Below are 22224 nucleotides of genomic sequence, written 5' to 3'. Positions count from 1 at the left end.
ACACTTCTTACTTCAAGCGAAACAAAAACACATCAAAAATGACACAGTTCACAAACTCAAAAATTTCCAGGTAGTGACATCTTCTGAGAAATTAGTAGATTAATAGTGTAGATAAAGTTCAGACTTCCTCCAGAAGAGGAGTTTCAACTGGCGCTACTTTTAAATAAACAGAGTAGAGGTGTACCGCCCGGTACAGACCTCCCCCCCCCAAAAGTTCCTCCAGGGGTGACACATAAAATCAGTTTGAAACAAGTTCCAAGTTATAAAGTGAATATGAAAATAGATTACAAGATTTTCAGAATGTTGTGTGATTCAGTTTCACAATTTGTTGTTGCAGGTGAAGTAAAATCTTTCTGTTTGTAGAAGTTGAATTTCTGAAGATAAACTTTTAATACTTGAAAGTGATGAAAAATTTGGCAATGTCCACCAAATATTGTTGTTGAATTCCCAAGTGTAATCATTACTTATAGTAACTGTTCATGTAGTTGATGTTGATGAAGTGAGGTGGCCAGACCGGCCGTTGCAGCTTGCGTCCAAAGAAGGCTGCTCGGACCCCTCAAGTACCCTGAGATACCGCTCGCCCGCACTATGAGGGGAGCAGAGGAGTTGAAACACGCCGCGCCCGCGGTGAACATATACAGGCTGCGGGCAAGTAGCAGGTCGTGCGCCGCACATCAGCCTTGGCCGGGAGGAGAGCTCCGGCTCGCCGGGCACATGTCGTCTTCGCTGGAGAGGAGGGGGCCCATCCCCCTCCCCAGTTGCTGCACGGCGCTGCGTGGCTGCGGGGGCACTGAAACATAAAGCTAGGCGGCAGAATTGTGTTGGACCATCATGTTTCTTTGAGGGCACAGGCTTGAGGAGAGAGTGAGGGGCCAGCGGCGTGCAGATATTCATGGTATTCATTAAGCCACTGTGTAGAGTGGAGCAGGAGACGGGAGCGTGGTAATGGCCGTGGCAAAGACAGGATGGCAGTTTAATGGGTCGGGGCAGGTTTCACAAACATGCTTACATAAGAAACAAAATCCTATAGAAGGGGCAGAATGCCTAGAAATTGAAAACTCAAAAAAAAATATAACCTTCATATTCCTTTCAAAATAATATGAAGCAAGTTAACACGTAAATTACACCGGTTTCACCTGTGACAGGTGAACCCTAAATATCCTCTCGGTGGCTGGATTGCTAACTAACAACGTAACTGGCGTAAGAAAATCGAGAATGATACAAGGCCCATGAAATCTGGGGGCAAGCTTGCCCGCGGGAACAAAATTCTTGACCATTACTTGGTCGCCTACCTTCAAAGGGGTGGGTCTCCGTCCACGATCATACCTTTCCCTAACCTTTTCATGAGACACTTTAAGATTGGCTTTAGCCTTCTTCCAAAGATCTTTAATGCTGTCCGGATCTATTGTCTCGGGTAGAATGTCATTCAGAGACCAGAGGTTAGAGAGCGGCGAGTTGGGAACAAACTTAAACATCAAAGAAGCTGGAGTAAACTTGTGAGATTCATGAACCGCCGAATTCAAAGCAAAAGCTATCCAATGCAGGGACGTGTCCCACCTGGAAGGATCTTCATGATGATAGGCAATGAGTGCGGACCTGAGATTACGGTTAACCCGTTCAGCCAGAGATGGTTGAGGGTAATAAGCAGAAGTAGTTACATGAGAGATGGACAAGTCAAAACAGAATTTACGAAATAAATTTGATGTGAACGCCTTAGCATTATCAGATACAATATATTGACACGGACCAAAAGAAGCAAAAATAGAATTTAAGCAGGTAATGGTAGACTGAGCGGTAGCCAGTTTAGTCGGAAATAACCAAGAAAATCTTGTAAAACCATCTACACATACAAAGATGAACTTATTAGCATTACCCTTTGACTGGGGGAAGGGTCCTACATAATCGATATACAGGCGTTCCATGGGGCGCGACGCTTGATGCGAAGACAAAAGGCCTACCTTGGTGGACATGGTGGGTTTACTAAGCAAACAAGATTTACAAGCTTTTACAAGTTCACGGATTTCACCGTCCATACCTTTCCAGATGAACATTTCACGAATCTTTTCACGAGTTTTAAAGATACCCAGGTGCCCCCCCAATGGGGTCTCATGATAGTATTTGAAGATCATAGGCACAAGAACCGCTGGAACGACAACCTTCATCATCTTATCATGCCTCGATGGGCAACATAAAACACCATTCCTCAGAACATAAGGGACGACATGTTCCCCAGAAGAAAGGGTTTCGATTATCGGACCCAGCGTCGGATCTTCACGTTGGTATTTCTCAATATCCCTAAAGAGCATGGGAGCATCTGTTAAGATGGCATTAACCTCAGATAGTATGGACTCGGGAGGTGATGAACTGTCGGCCGGTTCCTGGGTCTCGACGTCGTTAGAAAACATACGGCTGAGTCCGTCAGCCACAACATTTTCAGTACCTCTGATATGCCGTACATCGAATTGGAAGGCAGAAATACGGATGGCCCAACGGGCTATACGACCTGTACGACGCGGCCTACCTAAGACCCAGCTTAAGGCTTGATTATCAGTCTCCAGATCGAATTTGACGTGTTCCAGATAGAGACGGAACTTTTCTAAGGCGAATAATACTGCCAAACCTTCAAGCTCATATATGGAGTACTTTGCTTCTTGAGCTGACAATGTCCTAGACGCATAGGCGATGGGTCGCCTCCCTCGTTCAGTCTCCTGAAGAAGGACTGCAGCTACCGCCGACGGCGACGCGTCGGTTTGGACGATGAATTTCTTCGAGAAATCAGGCATAGCAAGTACAGGGGCATTACAGAGAGCTAATTTAAGGTCTTCAAAAGCGGCTTGTTGAGAAGGTCCCCACTCAAATTTGATGCCTTTCCTACGTAGAAGGTTTAAGGGCGCCGCTCTATTAGCAAAATTAGGAATGAACTTCCTGAAGAAATTCACCATACCGATGAACCTGGCGATACCTTTAATGTCCTTGGGAGGTTTAAAATCACGGATGGCCTGTGTTCTAGAATGATCGACTGCTACTCCATCGGGTGACACAATATGCCCTAGGAATGACATAGAGGGCTTAGCAAAGGCAACCTTAGACAACTTAACAGTTAACCCAGCCTTACGAAGGCGATCGAGAACTTCTCGCAGATGATCTAGATGTTCTTCAAAAGTCTCTGAAAATACGACGACATCATCTAAGTAGTGATATAAGTACTCGAATTTGATGTCGGAGAAGACCCTATCTAGCAGCGTAGTGAGTACAGCTGCTCCCGTAGGGAGCCCGAAAGGCACGCGGTTGTATTCATATAAATTCCAGTCCGTGGCAAACGCTGTGAGATGTTTAGACTCTTCGGCAAGGGGAATTTGATTATAGGCCTGATTTAAGTCCAAGATGGTGAAGAACTTGGCCTTACGAAACCATGAAAAACAAGAATGAAGGTCGGGAAGGGGCACAGATTGCAACACCACCTTCCGATTGAGAGCCCTGTAATCAATGACAGGCCTGAAGCCTCCTTGGGGTTTCGGGACTAGAAAAATAGGGGAAGAATACGCTGACTTAGAGGGCCTAATAATACCATCCTTCAACATCTGATCGATGATTTCTTTCAGAGCTTTCATTTTAGGAGGAGACAGCCTATAAGGTGGAAAGCGAACAGGAATCGAATCCGTGACCTCAATTTTGTATTCAATAAGGTCAGTAACACCAAGAGTATCAGAGAACACCTCGGGAAACGACTGACACAATTTGCGAATACTATCAGCCTGCTCCTCAGGTAGATGTCTAAGGTCTAACAACATCTCATCCTGGGTAGGCGAAATAGATGAACATGATGCAGAATTACACTTTAATAGAGGGATTTTACAATTAGAGGCAAATTTGAATGTGCACGACTTACTCTGAAGATCGAGCACAAGACCAGTGTGAGACATGAAGTCCGCTCCCAGTATGATGGGGCAAGACAAATGCTTGGCCACAAACAATTTGATTTTCCATGTAAATTTAAAAACACGAATTTTGACATGTAAGGAACCTAGAATTTCTAATGGAGATGAATTAGCCGAAACATATTTAACAGGAGATGAGTCATAGTCAGGGAGTTTACAAACAGATTTCAATTTAGAATACCAATCAGCCGAAATAATGGAACAAACACTGCCTGAATCTAAGAGAGCTGTTATAGGCTCGTTATTTAACTCAATCTTAAGAAAAGGAACAGGTGCGGGGGTATCCGCCGCAATCCTAAGACACTCTCTGGGGCATTCAAACAAAGAATTTGAAGATTGCTCATTCCCTGAATTCTCGACCTTTTTGCCCGGGGCTGAGCCTTGGAAAGCAGAATTAGTCGACTCAGCCGAAGCCGCTAGTCACTTTTTATTATTGGCATAGGTGGAATTTGCACCAGAAGTTGAGCAGGAGGGGGTGCTATTTGAGTCTGGGCAATTCTTGGCGATATGTGAGAAAGCCCCACATTTAAAGCAGCCTTGTGATGAACCAGCTCCATTCCTAGTCCCACTTGGCTTGATCAGTGGACACTTGTTGCGCAGATGGTCAGGCGACCCGCAAGCATAACATTTACGGGGATTGACTGGTCGGCGAGGTGGAGGCCGAGTGTTACTAAAGGAAGGCGGGGGTTCTTTCGCGACACGCAAAGAATCGGCGTATCTAACTCCTTCCGCTGAGACGGCCAATGCTTCAAGTTCAGAGAAGGTTTGCGGACACGCCGCGAAACACAAATATGACCTGTAGGATGGCGAAATACCTTCTACAATAGCCTGCACAATCTGATCTTCAGGAAAGTGCAGAGCAAACACCCTAGTGTAGAATTTGATATCTTGTATGAAATCAGCCAAGTTTTCATCCAAGCGCTGTACACGGTAATAGTACTTCTGAATCAGGGAGGACCTGGCCCTAGCCGGGATGAAGTTAGCTAGCAAATGGGCATGGAAATCCTCAATAGATGATTGCTCGGCAATGGCTCTTACGATTTTATCAGAGAGAATACCAATAGCATACGGATAGATAATTTGCAAAATTTGACATGGCGAAAGAGAAAAAACAAGAGCATGATCCTGAAATTCCACTAGAAATCTTAAAAATGAAATTACATCACTGGTGGTGTTGACGGAAAACTTAGAGATACCTCTAAGCAACATTGCCAATGGATGAGGCAAGCTACTGAACCCAGGTGACATAGTCGTTAAAGGTTTCAATGGCAAAGAAGTTAATTCAGAGCGGATGTTACCCAATGACGCACGGCGTTCAGATTCGTTGTTCGATGGGGCAGAGATAGTTTGAGCAGCAACGGTTATCCTATTGACTTCTCCCTGAGGAGGCTCTTCATCACTACCTACATTCACAGTGGCGGGTTGATCAGTTTTGGGAGGAACTTCGCCGGTTAGCAATTGAGTGACCTTATTAGACAATTCAGAAATAGTTTCAAGGAGCGTATTAGCGTCCTTCCTCTGAACGTCATTCACCTTTAGAGACAACAGATCATTAACTCTATTTGCAAAGTGATACAGCCTGCCTTGCACACGCTTAATTTGATTAGGAGACGGATCGTTTTCATCAAAAAAGCTGACTACAGATGCTAGCCCAGTAATATTCTCGACGATCGTGGAAAGAGAATCATCAATTTCTTTCTCTCCCAAATTGGGGATGGAAATGGGCAAATCAAGGGACTCTCTAAGCTTGTTGGTGTCGATTGCAACCGTGCCTCCAGATTGCACATTTCTGATAGTTAACTCGTATATCAACTCCTCTTTGCGCAAATAGTTAAGGAGGAGAACATCGCGAGGGCCGGGCATGATGACCGAACAATTTTGAAAAACTCAAAAAATTCCAGCAACTGAGAAAATTGTTAGAGTTCGAATCAAAGCAATGTTTAGCCGTCAAAAGGGGCTAAATTGAGACCCATTCAACCACGCTCTGCTACCACTTGTTACCGTGTTTTAGCGGTAGTTATGCGTAAAAGAAGGTGCGGGTGTGAATGGGATTCAAGCTACGAAATTATAGTGCATGTAAAATTAATTTAAAATTTAACAAGGTTATATTTTCTTTTCAAAAACAAAGCAATAACAGACATGGCAGGTACAATGTAGCAAAACAAGGGGAGTTACAATATTTACAGGTTTTGGGCTTCATGCCCTGACTTCAGCGATCAGCTCAGTTTTACCACAAACACAAGTTTTAACAGAGGGGCAGAAACCCCATTCATCCCTAGGAGCCCCTGGCTCCGAATTACACAGAAAAGCCTCCACGAGGCATATGACACTCCATTTTCAAAAGAGCGATCCGCTCTTTAAAATTTAAGCCTCTCAAAGGCCACACCAAACTCTACCTTCAAGCTGTCCTCTAAGGACGTATTCACAGGGGTAAAATACCCAACCTACTGAGGTCTATTACATGAAAAGAAGGTTGATTACATGACCTCTAAAATAGCAATTTGAGAGGAGGCTAACCGCACTCCTGATACACTTTGTTTAAGACCTACTTGGCACTAGGCCGTTAATACAAGGGCTAATCCCATACTACAGAGGTGACTTAAGAAAATAACAATTTACATTACATCACGGAAAAATGGGTTTGAGAAAATAAGTTCACCTCAAAACAATATGAGTGGGAACTCGAGAGGGTTAGCACTCTCTATCCCAATATGTGTAGTTTAGAAGATAGGATAGGTACCAGTAGTCTTTACATTTTAAAGGAAAGTTACATGGTGGAAGGCCTAGAACCCGCCCCGAAGGTTAAACTGCTGAGCAAGCAAAGAAAGAAGTTATTACTTGGCCATTACCTTGTTGTAGACGCCGCCGAAGAAAGAGGCGCTTCCCGCCTCCTGCTATGTACTTAATACACTGAAAGATGGAACAGAAGTGGCCCCGAGACCCTAAAATCAGCAGTTTATATCCTCTCGCGGAAGATTCTAGGCGTTAGGGGAAAGAAAACACCCTCCCACAAAATTTTTATTGGCTAGGGAAAAGAAACCCCTACATAGAGGAAGAAGAAACACATTATTGGTGGAAAATTAATTAAAGAAATTCGGGATTGGCTAGATCCAAAATAAGGGGAAAAAGAGGGGTATACAGCCAACTTAAACAATGACAGAAAGAAATTTAACAAAGAACAAACTCTTGAAATAAAAATTTCTCCAACAAAATAGTTCTTTGACTCCGCACTAGGTCGCACTATTGTTGATCTTCAGTAGTGTCCTCTAGAAGAGAAAGTTCACACTTCTTACTTCAAGCGAAACAAAAACACATCAAAAATGACACAGTTCACAAACTCAAAAATTTCCAGGTAGTGACATCTTCTGAGAAATTAGTAGATTAATAGTGTAGATAAAGTTCAGACTTCCTCCAGAAGAGGAGTTTCAACTGGCGCTACTTTTAAATAAACAGAGTAGAGGTGTACCGCCCGGTACAATTATTATTATTATTATTATTATTATTATTATTATTATTATTATTATTATTATTATTATTGTTAGGGGAATACCCGTGGAGCAGAAAGAGGTTAAAGAAGGTGCCGGGGTGAATGGGTCTATCTACAATATCAAAGTTGAGTTGAAACTTTAAAAGGTTATATTTCTTTTCCAAAAACAAATTTAACAATATTTTTCACTTAGTGAACATGACAATATATCAGGTACAAAGCAATCTTGAAACAAGACTAGGAAATTCCAACATTAACTTTAACAATTTTGGGCTTCAAGCCCCTATTTTACAATGTCAGAGATACCGGATTCAGTTTACAGAACTTCGATTAAAATAAAAAATCCTTTAGTTAAGGGCAGAAATCCCCTAATTCAAGAGCACTTGCTCCCTCAATTATAAATGTCAAGCCTTCCAGAGGCACCCTTCACAATTACAAACTTTGAAAAGAGGAAACAGGCTCTCCATTTCTTACAGCCCGCTCGAGACAATATTACTTCAAAAGTTACACTCTCAGAATTACAAATTACAAGGTTTAATACAGGGGTATCTAGTGCCCAACCTACAGGACCTTTACGAAAAAGAACAGGTAAAAAAACCCGGCACGAACACAAAATGAATTGAGGCGTACACTTGCACTCCTAGATAATGAAGAATAAAATCCTAACGGGGCTCTTGGCCCAGAGATACAGGGCTAATCCCAAGCGACTGAGGTGACACGAATGAAGGTTCAATTAATGCATTACCGAAAGGAAGAAAAACAGTTACAAAACGTAATCACCTCAAACCAGGATGAAGGGGAGCTCGAGAGGGTACATCATTCTCTATCCCCGGTTTACAATTAAAGATTTTATGAAATTTTTAAATAAGCCGGAAGAAAGTTACATTTTAGAAAAGTAGGTTAATAACTAAAGATTCGAACTTTTCCCCTCTTATTAAGCTGCGGAGGTAGCTACAACAAGAAATATGTAATTTATGTGGCCATTATCTTATAGATGTTCTGCTGCCTACTGCTTAAACACACACACTCAGATAGACGACGATCAATTGGCCAAGAAACGTGAAAATCCGCAGTTTATAAACCCTCAGGGAAGGTTCGAGATCATAGACCAGCCACACTCTCTCAATTTAATTGGTTAATCTCAAAGTTACACTCAGAATCGAACAAGAAGCCTGTGATAGGTTGAAAATTAATTACAGAAATTTTTGATTGGCCAGATTCAAAACTGGCGGAAAGAAAAAAGGAGGGTTGTCAACCCAAAAATAAATGAACATAGATCAGTTATGGAAAACCTAGGAATACAACACTTATGTAAGTTATAAGTTCTTACACCTTGCACCAGGGTGCATGATCATAGTTTTTTGGTAGTGTCATCTGTGTAAAAATGTCCAAACTTTTTCTGTATATCAAAACAAAACAAGGAGAAATTCAGTCAATTTAGGAAACTGCACAATGACAAAATTACTTAATATTTCAGTGGAGACATCTTCTGATTAAAGTTCCCACTTGTTGTGTTATTAGTTTCACTTTTGATTGATGGAGGAGTTCCTTTAGGGGCTAATTTCGAATGCGCGGCGTTGAGGTGTACCTCCCAGTACTATTATTATTATTATTATTATTATTATTATTATTATTATTATTATTATTATTATTATTATTATTATTATTATTATTATTATTATTATTATAGTCGCTTGTTGCCATTTCTTAATGGATGCAATACAATTCCATTCATCTTTTGTCACAAGGCAGAGCAAAATATAGCTTCCACCCAAACCCCAGTCTCATCCATGGCTCTGACAATATGGAAGCTGCTGGGGTACGGGTGGTGCAGAGCAACGACATTTGGAGCACAGCCAGTGCGTCTGTGTGTCATGAAAGGTGTTGCTCATAGAGTCAGTCGTGCTACAATAGCACTTTCTGACTCAGCGAGGAAAGCAATGGCAAACTACCTCACTCCTCACCTTGCCTAGCACGCATCATTTTGGTTCTGCCATTGGTTTTTGCGGATTCCTAGAGCCCTGCGCGGATTTACAAAACATTATCCGCTCCGCATCCTCACTTCCTTCATCCGCAACCGCCTCCGCATCAGCGAATGGTTAACCGCGGATATTGTAAATATGTTACTAAAATACATCACACCCAAGGTCAAGGTAACTACTCTACTAGGAAGGCTACTCCGGCGGTTGAAGTTCCCATTGGCAGGAGCGCTATGACGTCACGCGGTATGAACGATAGCGGGTAGGGTACACAGTCGCAGTACAGCAAGCCTGTCAATTCTCACGGCTGTGAAACATCTTCCCAATCGTTCATCAAATAATAATCTCTTTTAGTCCGACTCGATAAGTAACGGTACTTCCCTTAGAGCAAGATGAGTGAAAATGCGTTAAATTTCGACACAGGCTGAGCTGGTAGAACATCAACTATCAAATACATGACATATAATATGATAAGAAATAAGATATTGCCATGAAACTCAAAATGATTAATTTATTTGCTGATGAAGTGAACATTTAGATCAAATGGCAAAGGAAAATATGCATCATATCGACATATTTATGGAATTATATTAAAGTATTAAAACTTACGGAGCAGGAGACTTAATTAGTTGATGAACCAGCCCAAAGCTTAGACTTCTTATTGGCATAGTTTATCAATGCTAACTCCTTACTCTTTGCATTTAAATGACATATCCTAATAAATGTCCTGGTCCTTACATAGAGACAAATTATTTTGTCATGGAATCCTGGAAATATTGACTTAATATTAGAAATAAGAGTTTTCATTACATTTTTGCATCTGGGTACAGTCTGGCCGTGAACCACACCAAATATAATTTCGAACTGGGCTATGTTTTGTAACCAATCATGAGTGGGTTGTGTGAGGCCCCCTTTTGAAATAACCGAGATCCGATTACAGGTCTCTTCTTGCAGCAGTGAACAGTTTTCTTTCGAGGCACTAAGAGTTCCATCAATAGAGCTACACTTGAAACCCATATAATCCGCGAGGTATTTTAGGGAATTTGGGTGACATCCTCCCCTCCTACCGACTGACACGAACTCTCCTCCCGTAACAACTCGCTTTCGACGTCCTTAAACATTTCAGTCTATAAAGACTCCTCAACAACGTCAATGCACAGCTCATTTGTGACAAAGTCCGTTAAATTTTCTTCGGACTAGGGGTCCACAAGACTTGTTGATGGTCCATTGAAGCCTTCTCCAACCGGCTTGCATCCATATAAAGGAATTGAATTTGCATTTCCCGATAATAACAGCAGCCTAATTCGATTTCTCATTTCAAATGCAGTTGGGTTGTTATAAAAAGCTCCCAACCCACGACAACGAGAGAAAAAGTTCTCCAAATAATCCCGGTTTAAGCGCGATGTTAGTATGTAAGAATTACATTGCCCTTTCAGGTTCTCAAAAAGTCCGAGTAATTACTTAATTGAAATTACAAATCCCTTCTGAAAAGGTAGTAGACTGTTTCTTTCGCCAACCCTTACTTGGGAGATAATGTCCAGAAATATTTTCAGGGTACTTCCTTGGTTGTAAAGATTAAGTCAGTAGCCACTTCTAAGTGGAGTTTTATGGTCCTTGCGGATTCTAGAATTTAATACATCGAATACGTCATTAACCAACTCGAAGAACTCACTTTCATGGTCTTTATGCCTTAGCAGTACGCCGAGAAAACAGCTGTGCGGCTAATCGTAGACAGCGCCACGTAAGGCAATACACTAAAAAGTAAATATCGCCGCCCGATTCTCTTCTTTTTTCTCTTTTTTCTAATGGCTGATCACTGCTGCCAACCTGCCTGGTTACATATTAAAATCACCAGACATAACCATAACAAACTAACCTCAATGTAAGCACCGATAATGAATGTTTCCCTACCCTAATAAATTATAAAAGATGGAATAAATCAAGATATTCATAATTAAGTCGGTTTCCACGCTCAATGAGCAATTAAGGAAATAAACACACTTTCTCACTCAAATTAAGGTTGCATATTTCTGTCTTTATTTTGATATACAGTAAGCGTACTATAACCGTATTCTCGAAAAGAGGGGCGTGTTAAACGATGCCATTTATTTAATAAGTCTTTGCAGTGTGATTTTCGAAAGTTCCAGACATCGATTAATGACTTCCCTTTCTTTTGCGCGAACATTTCCTTCTCTCTTCAATAACCAGTAAGCTTTCAAGTTCACTGCGGAATTGAAAATAATAATGTTATTAGTTCTACTGCCAAAATTTCGTCCCGCAAGAGTTATTTCATGTACCGGTAGATCTAGACATGAGACTGGCGTATTTGAGCACTTTCAAATACCGCCGGACTCGAACCCACCACATAGGAACACTAATGTGCCAAGCTACGTGAACGGAAATTAGGTCAGCTTTCAAGCTCACTGCGGAATTGAATATTAGTTCTGCTATCTACTTCTATTGTTTTCATGTAGGGCCTACGCTGAGGTGCCAGAATTTCTTCCCACAAGAGTTATTTTATGTACCGGTAGATCTAGACATGAGACTGGCATATTTGAGCACTTTCAAATACCGCCGGACTCGAACCCACCAACCTGAGCTAGTCATACATTCTCTCCTTCACTCGCTTAAATTAATTTAAACATTTCCTGCCTTTATTCTGATGTACACATTACTAAAACTGTATTATTAAAGGGACTGGGAGGGGAGACGGGAAAGAGAGAAAGAATCTAGATTGTATAATACATTGCAATTTCTATAAGTTCAAGGACTTACCGCATAGGACATATCTGTCCTTCCTTTTAATAATAATGCTGATAGCTTTACATCCCACTAAGTACTTTTACGGTTTTCGGAGGCGCCGAGGTGGCAGAATTTTGTCCTGCAGGAGTTCTTTTACGTGCCAGTAAATCTATGGACATGAGACTGATGTATTTGAGTACCTTCAAATACCACTTTGACGAGATCGTCCAGTTACACTAAGGTGAAATTCATTGATATAATACGTTGTGTTAGGTCCCCACTTTGTTGTGCTAACAATTCTTGTATCATACCACTACGTAGTTCAATTCCGTCGGGCAGCACAAGACCTTCATCTATGAAATGCTTCCTCAAAAGCTTTAAAAGATGAGACACATCACTGAAAACCCACACTTGCCTTAATTTGTCCACGGGAGTATAAAAGAAAGTGCTGGTCATATTTACGTACAGCTCTTTCCACACTGTAGCGTTTTTCCCTCCCATATCACATGTTACGGCAACAACATTAATGTGGTAAGCTTCAATGTTGGTAATAATGTCCTGCAGAAATTCGCCTGTCATGGTCTTGCCAAAGTTATAATACACAGGTTGTTTCCATTGAGCAAATAAACCTCGAACGATAACTACAAGGATGTTCTTATAGGGACCCAGTATTACATCATCCGTTGGATCATAACAAATACGAGAGTCAATATTCATCTCATCAAAACCCAAGACAACATACTTTTCCAGTCCTTGAAAATTTACTGCGCGAGACTGTAATAAACGGAGCACTTCCTGCATTTCAGTTTTCGTACCCACTTCTGCAATGTTGATCTAGCAGGTAAAGGAATGTTTCTCTTCCTAAGATACGCACAAGCCTTCTTAGAAAGTGTCCTTAATGCAAGAGCACTCGCAATGTCTTCTGAGGACCATTTCACTCCTTTCTTCGCGCTTACAAGACACCGTATCTGTCCTGGTGTAAAACATTTTGGCAGTGGTTTTTTTTTTTCCTCTTTTCTGATAACATTTTGTGTCACTTTGGATGGTGACGGTCGTATTTTGAATGATACGACATACCTTGTACCTCTACATTTTTTAAGCGCGTCTTTTGTAGCTTTCAGCGTCACCAACATACCAGCATTTTTCCTTTTTAATGTTTCAACTTGTCTTTGAAGTTTTTCTTTCGTCATTATTATCCTCAATTGTGTCAGTAATAGTTGACTGGTCGAGTTTCCTCTTCTTAGAGGATAATGTAGTGAGAGTAGACATCGCCCGTTTCATGATACTTCGTGTTGTATATCTCGTTCAGTGGAGACCTATGGAATGTCAATACGTACGTGTTTTCAGTGGCGGCTGGTGCAGAAAATCAGTTGTGTGCTGTAACCCATCCCTACTCAAAAAAAAAAAAAAATAGAAACATACCGGTATGTGGTTTTCAATAGGCTCTCCACTGAGTTTTTCACGCTCAACAAACACGCAAACAACCCCAACACACATACACATTCCTCATAAAAACTATAAACTATATAATTAAACACACAATAACACCTGCAATGGCAAAATATTCACGAACTCAAACACTTGGTGTGAGCGCGCAAAAACAGAACTTCCCAATGTTACCAACATCATTGAAATAAACCAGCAACGGCGTAATGCAAAATTACATGTTTTCATAGTGACATTTATAAACTAGACCTTTTTAATTAAAGAAAATCACAATATCATGTCCTTATTTTGACAACATAAAAAGTACAATTTTTATAGTTCATCGATTTACAAATGTGACTATGGAATATCCAAGTTGGTAGTATTCTATCCTCTTTGGTATTAAAGACTTGGCGGGAACAGCTCTACAGTATTTTGTTTTCCCGTCTCCTTTGAGCGATCCCCTCTTAAATACTACCGCTGAGTCAAAAGGGTGCCACCTGCCACCTTCTCATGTCAGTCGTAATGCAAGTGTGACTAGTGTTAGTGCTGGCTCTCTGTGGTCGAACGAAGAATCGCTGTGAAGTGATGTCTTGGCTGTTGTTTCCACAGCCAATCGGAACACATTCTCTTTGTATCGGAAACGTTGGGCACGCATGCGCAAATGGCATAGTCCCTGGTTTCCGGCTAAAAGCTTAGAAATTTTCACTGAGCTGTGGTCGCACAGCACCCGGCGTGGAGCGCACCAGTAGTTAACTGGTTGTGAGGGGAGTTGAATAATTTCCTATTCTTTTTCCTAGTCTTTTTCAATGCACTGTATTTGTTTGTAAATAATATTTTTAAACTAATTTATTTTTCCAACAGGCAGTGTGCTGCAGCACTTCAGCACATAAGGTACGGCCGCCCCTGCGGTGTTTTAGAAGACTGTTTTGGACACCATTATGCCAAGGTTTTCAAAACAACTTAAAATACCATTAGATTAGAGGACAGATATGGAAGTAAAGAATACATACCTGTAACGTAATTTCACTTGTACTAGGCTCTTCAGCAGTAAAACCTCCATAAATTGTCATTGTACAGCGTCTGGGCGTAGTATTTTCTTGGTGGGGTAACCTAAAAGCTCATTTTTCATATCTCGCTCGCAATCCGTTGGAAGGAAATGAACAGATCATACGCGAGAATTGTCCGGATTAAACTTATCAGTTCGCTTACAGCGATAAATCCACAAACGCTTCAACTCGTCATTTTTTTGGAAACCTGTGATACATAACACCGGTAGATTTAAATCCATAATTACGACACTGCACTACAGCACAATAAATACGACTTTTAACGTTTCCACTCATCATTACCCTGCACGGGTTCACACAAGACCAAAGCATAAAGCAGAACTAACTGAAAAGATCGGCAGTAGAAACACGTGTTTCGTCAGCAGGGCGGGCAGTGCTGTCTTCATACCACATGACGTCACGCAGAAGGCGGCCAGGGAGAGAAACAAGTGAGCGCGATGCGGGAAGACACCTCACTGACCCAAGGTATATTGGGTTAAGCTTTAGATGCAGTGTGACTGCAAGCTTGGAAGTTTCCCGTCTGTTAACCGTCTGCTATAGCACACTAGGGTTATGTGATATAGTGAAGATCAGTGTTTTGTGTTTTCTACTTGCAAGCTCCAGCATCAATTATTGAACTGAAGTTTTCATTATACTAGTGTTTTTTACATGAGTAAGCGAGTATTGACTGGGTGAAATGTCGTAGACACAGCCCATAAGCATCAGCAAGCAAGCAAGCAACCCAAGGTATTGAAACGGAGAGATCTGTTAACATAAGACAATAGGCCTGACGCCTGGCACCAGAACCCCCACAGTCACCGCTTTATGAGGGATTTTCTCTTACAGCTACCGACGTACTAACCTTTGTTCCTTCCTTCCATTAATTGCGGGCAGGAGTCAGTTAGCCTTAGGTCATATTTACGGCTTTATGGTCTCAAGGCTCTTTATATATCACTGTCAAGGGTCGCATAACCGCAAGCAAAAGTAACAGTACAACTGAGCGAAAATCAATAAACTTCATTATTTATAAATTATCAACAAAATTATCTGCACTGCCATACAGTTTGCATCCGCCAAGACACTAACTTAGCGGATATCCGTCCAGGGCTCTACCTGTAACCAGACAACCTTTGGAGGTGCTATTTGAGGATCTGACCAGCCTCTGGGCCTGATAACCAAACATACATTATTATTATTACAGTTTGGACCAACTAACTTTGGGGTGTAGTGGTTAGTGTGATTAGCTGCCACCTCCGGAGGCGCGGGTTCGATTCCCGGCTCTGCCACGAAATTTCAAAAGTGGTACGAGGACTGGAACGGGATCCACTCAGCCTTGGGAGGTCAACTGAGTAGAGGGGAGTTCGATTCCCACCTCAGCCATCCTCGAAGTGGTTTTCCGTGGTTTCCCACTTCTCCTCCAGGCAAAAGCCGGAATGGTACCTAACTTAAGGCCACGGCCGCTTCCTTCCCTCCTCCTTGTGCATCCCTTTCAATCTTCCCATCTCCCTGTTCAGCATAGCAGGTGAGGCCGCCTGGGTGAGGTACTGGTCCTCCTCACCAACTGTATCCCACGACCCAGTCTCACGCTCCAGGACACTGCCATTGAGTCCGAGGGATAAACCAACCCTGGAGGGCAAACGGGGTGAACCCTGGGTACAGCTTCCTTCCCATTCCTGGGCATTTCCTATCCCATCGTCGCCATAAGACCTACCTGTGTCAGTGCGACGTAAAGCAAATACAATAATAATAATAATAATAATAATAATAATAATAATAATAATAATAATAATAATAATAATAATAATAATAATAATAATAATAACTAAAAGTATCCAAGCTCTTTAGGCTTTCTCAAACGTGAAACTACGAGCGTTTCGGTCCAGTGTGGCACAGGATTCGTCAGTAGAACTTCCACATCTTTCCAAGTTGCTGGTGGCTAATGCCGCAAACCTCTTTTATACATATGGAGATGCATCCACATATCTTCCCTTGTGCACCCTCACTGCATTGTCCTACTTTAGTTTTCCAGTAGGTCTCCTTTTATCAGAATTTGCTTTAGGCCTACCTCGCACCGACACAGATAAGTCTTACGGCGACGATGAAATAGAAAAGGCCTAGGAGTGGAAAGGAAGCGACCGTGGCCTTAATTAAGGTACAGCCCCACCATTTTCCTGATGTGAAAATGGTAAACTACGGAAACGATCTTCAGGACTGCCGACAGTAGGGTTCGAACCCACTATCTCCCGAATGCAAGCTGATAGCTACGTGACCCATTCCGCGCGGCCACTTCCTTGGTTATATTCCAATAGGTGAAATTAAATTATGGTGTATTTATTTATTTATTTATTTATGGGAACTTTATTTTCGAAATAGTCTACCTTGCTTAGCCTCTCTCCAATAACCCACTTCATACCCTATGGCACCACTGACATTTTATTTTTCTGTGAGCGGGCCTGGGTACGTCCTTCGAGAGGTTGAAGCCTGAACAAGGTCGCATTACACCGTTACAAGTGTAATTTGTTATCACACAGTGAATGTTATCAGCGGTCTGTCAATACAGTTATCGAGTGTCAAGTGTCATTAGTTTATCAGCCTCTCACATCTGACTTGTTTACATTGTTAAGAAGGGTTGCGATCAATGCGCTCTGACACCCTCAACTGTCAGGGGCGGGCCTCACGGCGCACCCCTCTACCTGCCGAACAACACACTAGCACCTTGCTCTACCTACCGTCAGATGGCGGTGGCATGCAGCTCTGAGCACCTGAAGCCCCAGGCATACAACCAACCCATCTCTATAGCTACCTTAGCTGTACATTGACACGCAAGTCGCCACAGGTGCCGGGCCATTACTTTGATAAAGTGTGATGAGTTTATAGTGAAATTTGGTGAATTACATCTGTTATCACCCACCAACTTATGGATAGTGTGGATATATATTGGTGATCTCGAGTGTCAGCTGAAGGTAAGATAACGGATCCTTGTGTCGGGGCCAAGCGAGCAAAGCGCTCGGCTAACACGTCAGGTGGTGGCTGGGAGATGTAAGTTTAGTGCACCCTGCATGCAATTAACTGCTCCTCATGATGTCAAATGTATAGCATAGCCTATTAAATGAAGGAGTTCTGATGTGTTAGTGAACTTGGGAGGCAAGCGGCCTTGCCTCGACTTTGAACTTAAGACTGGTCCAAGCAGGGCAATTATTAAGCTACCAGTAGAATGTTCTTACGTCACAGATCACATCCCAATTACATGGAGTGAGGAAATTATTCATCTCTGATGATATGCCAGGATCTTGGTTGATAAAACGTGTGAATATGGTTTCAGCGTTACTTGAATGGGGGACATGGTCCTGTGCCGTCATTCAATTATTTAGGATTGCTACTGTGCATCGGTATTGAAAAACTGTTCAGGAATTCAAAAAATACTGTATATGAGAGTTATGTGATGTTGCGACGTACTACCTCTCTTTACATACTCTCTTGCTCATAGTACATCCTTGAAGATGAACAAATCCTCGTCACGGCTTCATATAGCCTGACCGACGGTCGTCAGGTTAAGGTCATTGTTGCATAGTGACTGTGAGTAACTTGCGTGAATATTGTTTCTACATACAGATTTGACTGTGATCAGGTCAAATAGCATACGAGTGGGTGAATTATTTCAAGGTTTCGAGGGCAGTCAAAGGGATTTAGTAGGACACAGAGTCGCTAAGCTATAAACGGGAACATCAGTTGCCTAGGGCTAAAGTATTTAGTACGGTTTTAATAAAGTACAATATCTCTTTAGTAAGCGGTACTTAAACAAATATAGAGGACCCGCAGAAATCCAAATGTTCCGTTATGTATTGTAGATTGGTCGTGTTGCTCTGTGACAGCAAATACTAGACTAGTATCTGGTGCAATTTAGAAATACACATCCTGTAAGATAATTGACAGTAATGAATCCTGATTGCAAGAAGAAGAAAAAGAAATTTGATGGGATATTTGACCCTAATTGAAGGAAAATTCTCATGATTAAATTCGTATTGAATGAAGCAGGATATTACAGGAATGACATTTGAGATGATACGCAGACAAAATAACCTTTTCTCTTCGAATAGTTCGTGCGTTACGTCTAATAACCTCAATTGCTTGTGAATTCCTATAATTAAGTTTGTTCTTATTCAGCTACGTCCTTCGTTAGTCCGTACGTCTTCAGAGCACAGTTCCATCACTTGTCCTCGGTTGACCCATCGCTGACGGTTGGCGGGCGTGGTCCTATTCGACATTTAATATAAGAAATGAGCTCTGTGTTAGGGATAAACATTTTAGTGTATTTTCGTCGAATAAGAAAATAGTTCCATTATAGCTGAGTGAATTTCATGTAGGTTTTGAATCCATGGTTGTATAAAGGAAATTCTCTGTAAACAAGCAATTGTTAAAATTCTCTCCCTGTCAGGGGAAAGGGCATTTATCGAACTACATACACTAAATAAAAAGAGAAGATTCATATTGTGATCTTCAGTTCTTACCGAAAGATATTGGTTGAAATTTCGTCTCTGTGACGTCAATGAAATTATGGAAGCAACAATTTGCTTAAAACAGAAAGCCAAGGTAGGTTTATCAGAAAGTTAACGAACTCTTTCAGAACAGAATTCTGATATTTTTAAAATTGGTTAGAGCAGTAATACTGGGCTGTCAGTTTGCAGTCGGGAGATAGTGGGTTTGAAACATACTGACGGTAGGCCTGAAGATGGTTTTCCATGGTTACCCGTTTTCACACCAGGCAAATGCTGGGGCTGTATCTTAATTGAGGCTACAGCCCTTTTCTACCCCATCGTCGCCATAAGACTTGTCTGTGTCTGTGCGACGCAAGGCGAATTGTAAAAATAAAGGAATAGTAATATTGGAAAATATGCAGATACCGGACTGATAAGAATGAATATTAATAATGAAACGAAGGGTTGATCATGTAAATTTATTTACAATACATTGCCAACTAAATTAAACGGACCATTAAAAGTTACGCTTCTTGGAGTGTGTGTTGTCACTAAGTGCTCTGTGACATATTTTTGCGTCTTATTATTATTATTATTATTATTATTATTATTATTATTATTATTATTATTATTATTATTATTTTGCTGGAAGAGGAGCTATACAGAATTTTCCACTATCTTGTACCAAAAAGCGGGGCATTTTTCTTTCCACTCCCGCTCCCCGCCATCCCGAAGTTTGTTTCGAAAGGCGGAACTCGTTGTAAAAGATTCGTAGAGGAAAATACAGTTTGTGTCATATTTCTCAGTATAGTTATTATTTACATTTCTAACATGACAATTAGAATCACACATTGCTACATCGTGCATCACCGACCTGCTCTATGGTTAGGTTAGTTGCAGTGTTTCCCATTGCGCCAAGTCGTTATGAGAAAAAGTATGTTATTATTAGGGCTCGGATGTTTAAGACCTAAAAATAGCCCAAATAAGCAAGCAAATATGACCTTAAAAGTGACAAAATATGACCCGAAAATGATTATATGGCCATTTTAAAATAAGTTATAAATCGTAACGGCAATTCCTTTGATACATATTTGTTAACTAAATTGTTGATTATTACTTTCATATTAATTTTCTGAATATACATGTTTAGCAGTTATTCACAGTCTATTGTCCTCGATTTACTTATTAAATATTTGTGAATACATACCTATAAAGTACTAAGTTCGCTAAGATTATCAGATCACACAACATTTAAAAAGTCAAAACATGTCTGCACCCTTCACTGTTGGTTTGAAATACGAGAAAACTAGAGATCAATCTATTTTTTGAAAATATTTTGGAACGTTTTAGCCCAGATTACATTAATATTACTCAAATGCGTTAAAGTTTAAATTGAGCACCACGAAACGAATTAAGCAGAATTCTTTCGATACATTATGGTAGGGCGGCAGGGCAAATAGTGCAAACTCACATAACTTTTTCATTCTCCGCGGGTGGTATTGAAGTGTATAACAAGATTCATCTTCAAATCATCAGCCGTGAAACACCTCCGATTATAACACATTCTTGTAAGGAGAAAAGCTCCTTTCTACGTCACAAGATGTTATTGGTGCATATTTAAATAATATTAAATCACTGCTGTCGAGTATGCACTCATCTTGAAATGTACTGGTATCTTCTCCTCTAAGACCATCATTTATCTTGCACACACAGCGAAAAGCGTCACTTCGATTAAGCACATTTTAAAGTTTCCATTTTACTCTGACGCCAACTATTCCATGTGATTGTGCTGGAAGTTCAACACTTCACACATTTTCAATACATCCATGAATTTCTAAACTAGCATTTTCTAAACGAGTAATTCCAATCGATATAATTCCAAAGTTCGACTTAATATATACCAGACATTCTGACAAACAGTAGGAAAACAATTCCTGCGCAATCTTGATAGAAGCGGCAGAGTATTCCACTTGTATTACATACATATGTGATACGGAAAAGCAGTTTTGTGAATACTAGTTCTCATTTGGAAAGTTGACGATGATTTTGCACAGCCACAGCTGTCGCCAAACCGCCGAAATATGACCCAAATATGACGTTCCTACGAAAATAGCTCAAAATTTGATCTTATGACAAAAAAATACCCAAAATATGCATTTATATGACAAATAAAAATCACTTAATTGTGACGATAATCACCTGATTTGCACCAAAATCCAAGCAGGTAAATAAATGAGACAAAGGAAAAAAATATGACTTTTCCTAAACATCCGAGCCCTAGTTATTATTTAATGTGTGTTATCTATGACAAATCAGGATAAAATCGGGACAATTTTTCAAAAGTTGACTGCCCCGCACTTTCATCAGATTTTAGTGAGACATTTTAAATCTTTTATAGGTCTGAATGTGAACATTCAAAATATGCCGAAGATTTAATGAACTCTGTAAAAGTTTCAGTTAAGAAAATATTATCAACTTACGTAGTGTTCACTCCATACAATGGATTAGCTGTCGCAGCTATGCTGGCTCAGTTACTAGGATTGTGGACGATGAATTAGAAGGCCCTAGATTGAATCCTAAATTGTACGCTTTTCCGTTGTATTTGAAAAAATCGTGTATATTTTTTTACTTTTCTTTTATATCTATTTTATTTTATTGTTGTTGTATATGATTAGGCCTACCTCTTGTCATGGACCAAAATTAAAATATGTCCCACCTCCGCTTTGTCCAGCACGAATCTCGCAGGAAGTGACCGGGATTTGAACCACGGAACCCAGCAGTGAGCGGACGGTGCGCTGCCGCCTGAGCACAGAGGCTGCTTAGTACATAGAAATTATATAAACATGATATATTTTGCTGTCAAGGTGTAAAACAAACTTTTTGCAAGTGTAAGGAGCCAGAACACAGTAATTAAAATCCTTTATAAGACTTATTTCCGTTTTCCCTGAAGAAATGCAATTAATAACATTACACTGTGAATTTGGCGTCAAATCGAAATACATTTATGAATAGAATAACAGTTTATTATATATTTAAGACAGTCTAGGAGACTCATACAACCGAACGTGTGGCTGCGCGGTTCCATAGCTATCAGCTTGCATTCGGGAGATAGTGGGTTCGAACCACAAT

The 22224-nt window shown here is 40.8% G+C and overlaps 1 protein-coding gene across 1 annotated transcript in view; it reads left to right on the top strand.

Annotated features, from left to right (window-relative positions):
* The first annotated feature begins 17446 nt into the window (after positions 1-17446).
* ck (myosin-VIIa ck) overlaps positions 17447-22224 on the top strand; it is a 399120-nt gene continuing 394342 nt past the window's right edge. Inside the window, exon 1 of the mRNA XM_067151286.2 lies at positions 17447-17583. The gene's annotated coding sequence lies outside the window, so the exon portion shown is untranslated. The remainder of the gene's footprint in view (positions 17584-22224) is intronic.

This window comes from Anabrus simplex, chromosome 7 (genome assembly GCF_040414725.1).
Source record: "Anabrus simplex isolate iqAnaSimp1 chromosome 7, ASM4041472v1, whole genome shotgun sequence".
NCBI lineage: Eukaryota > Metazoa > Arthropoda > Insecta > Orthoptera > Tettigoniidae > Anabrus > Anabrus simplex.
This window is presented reverse-complemented; position numbering and strand designations above follow the sequence as displayed.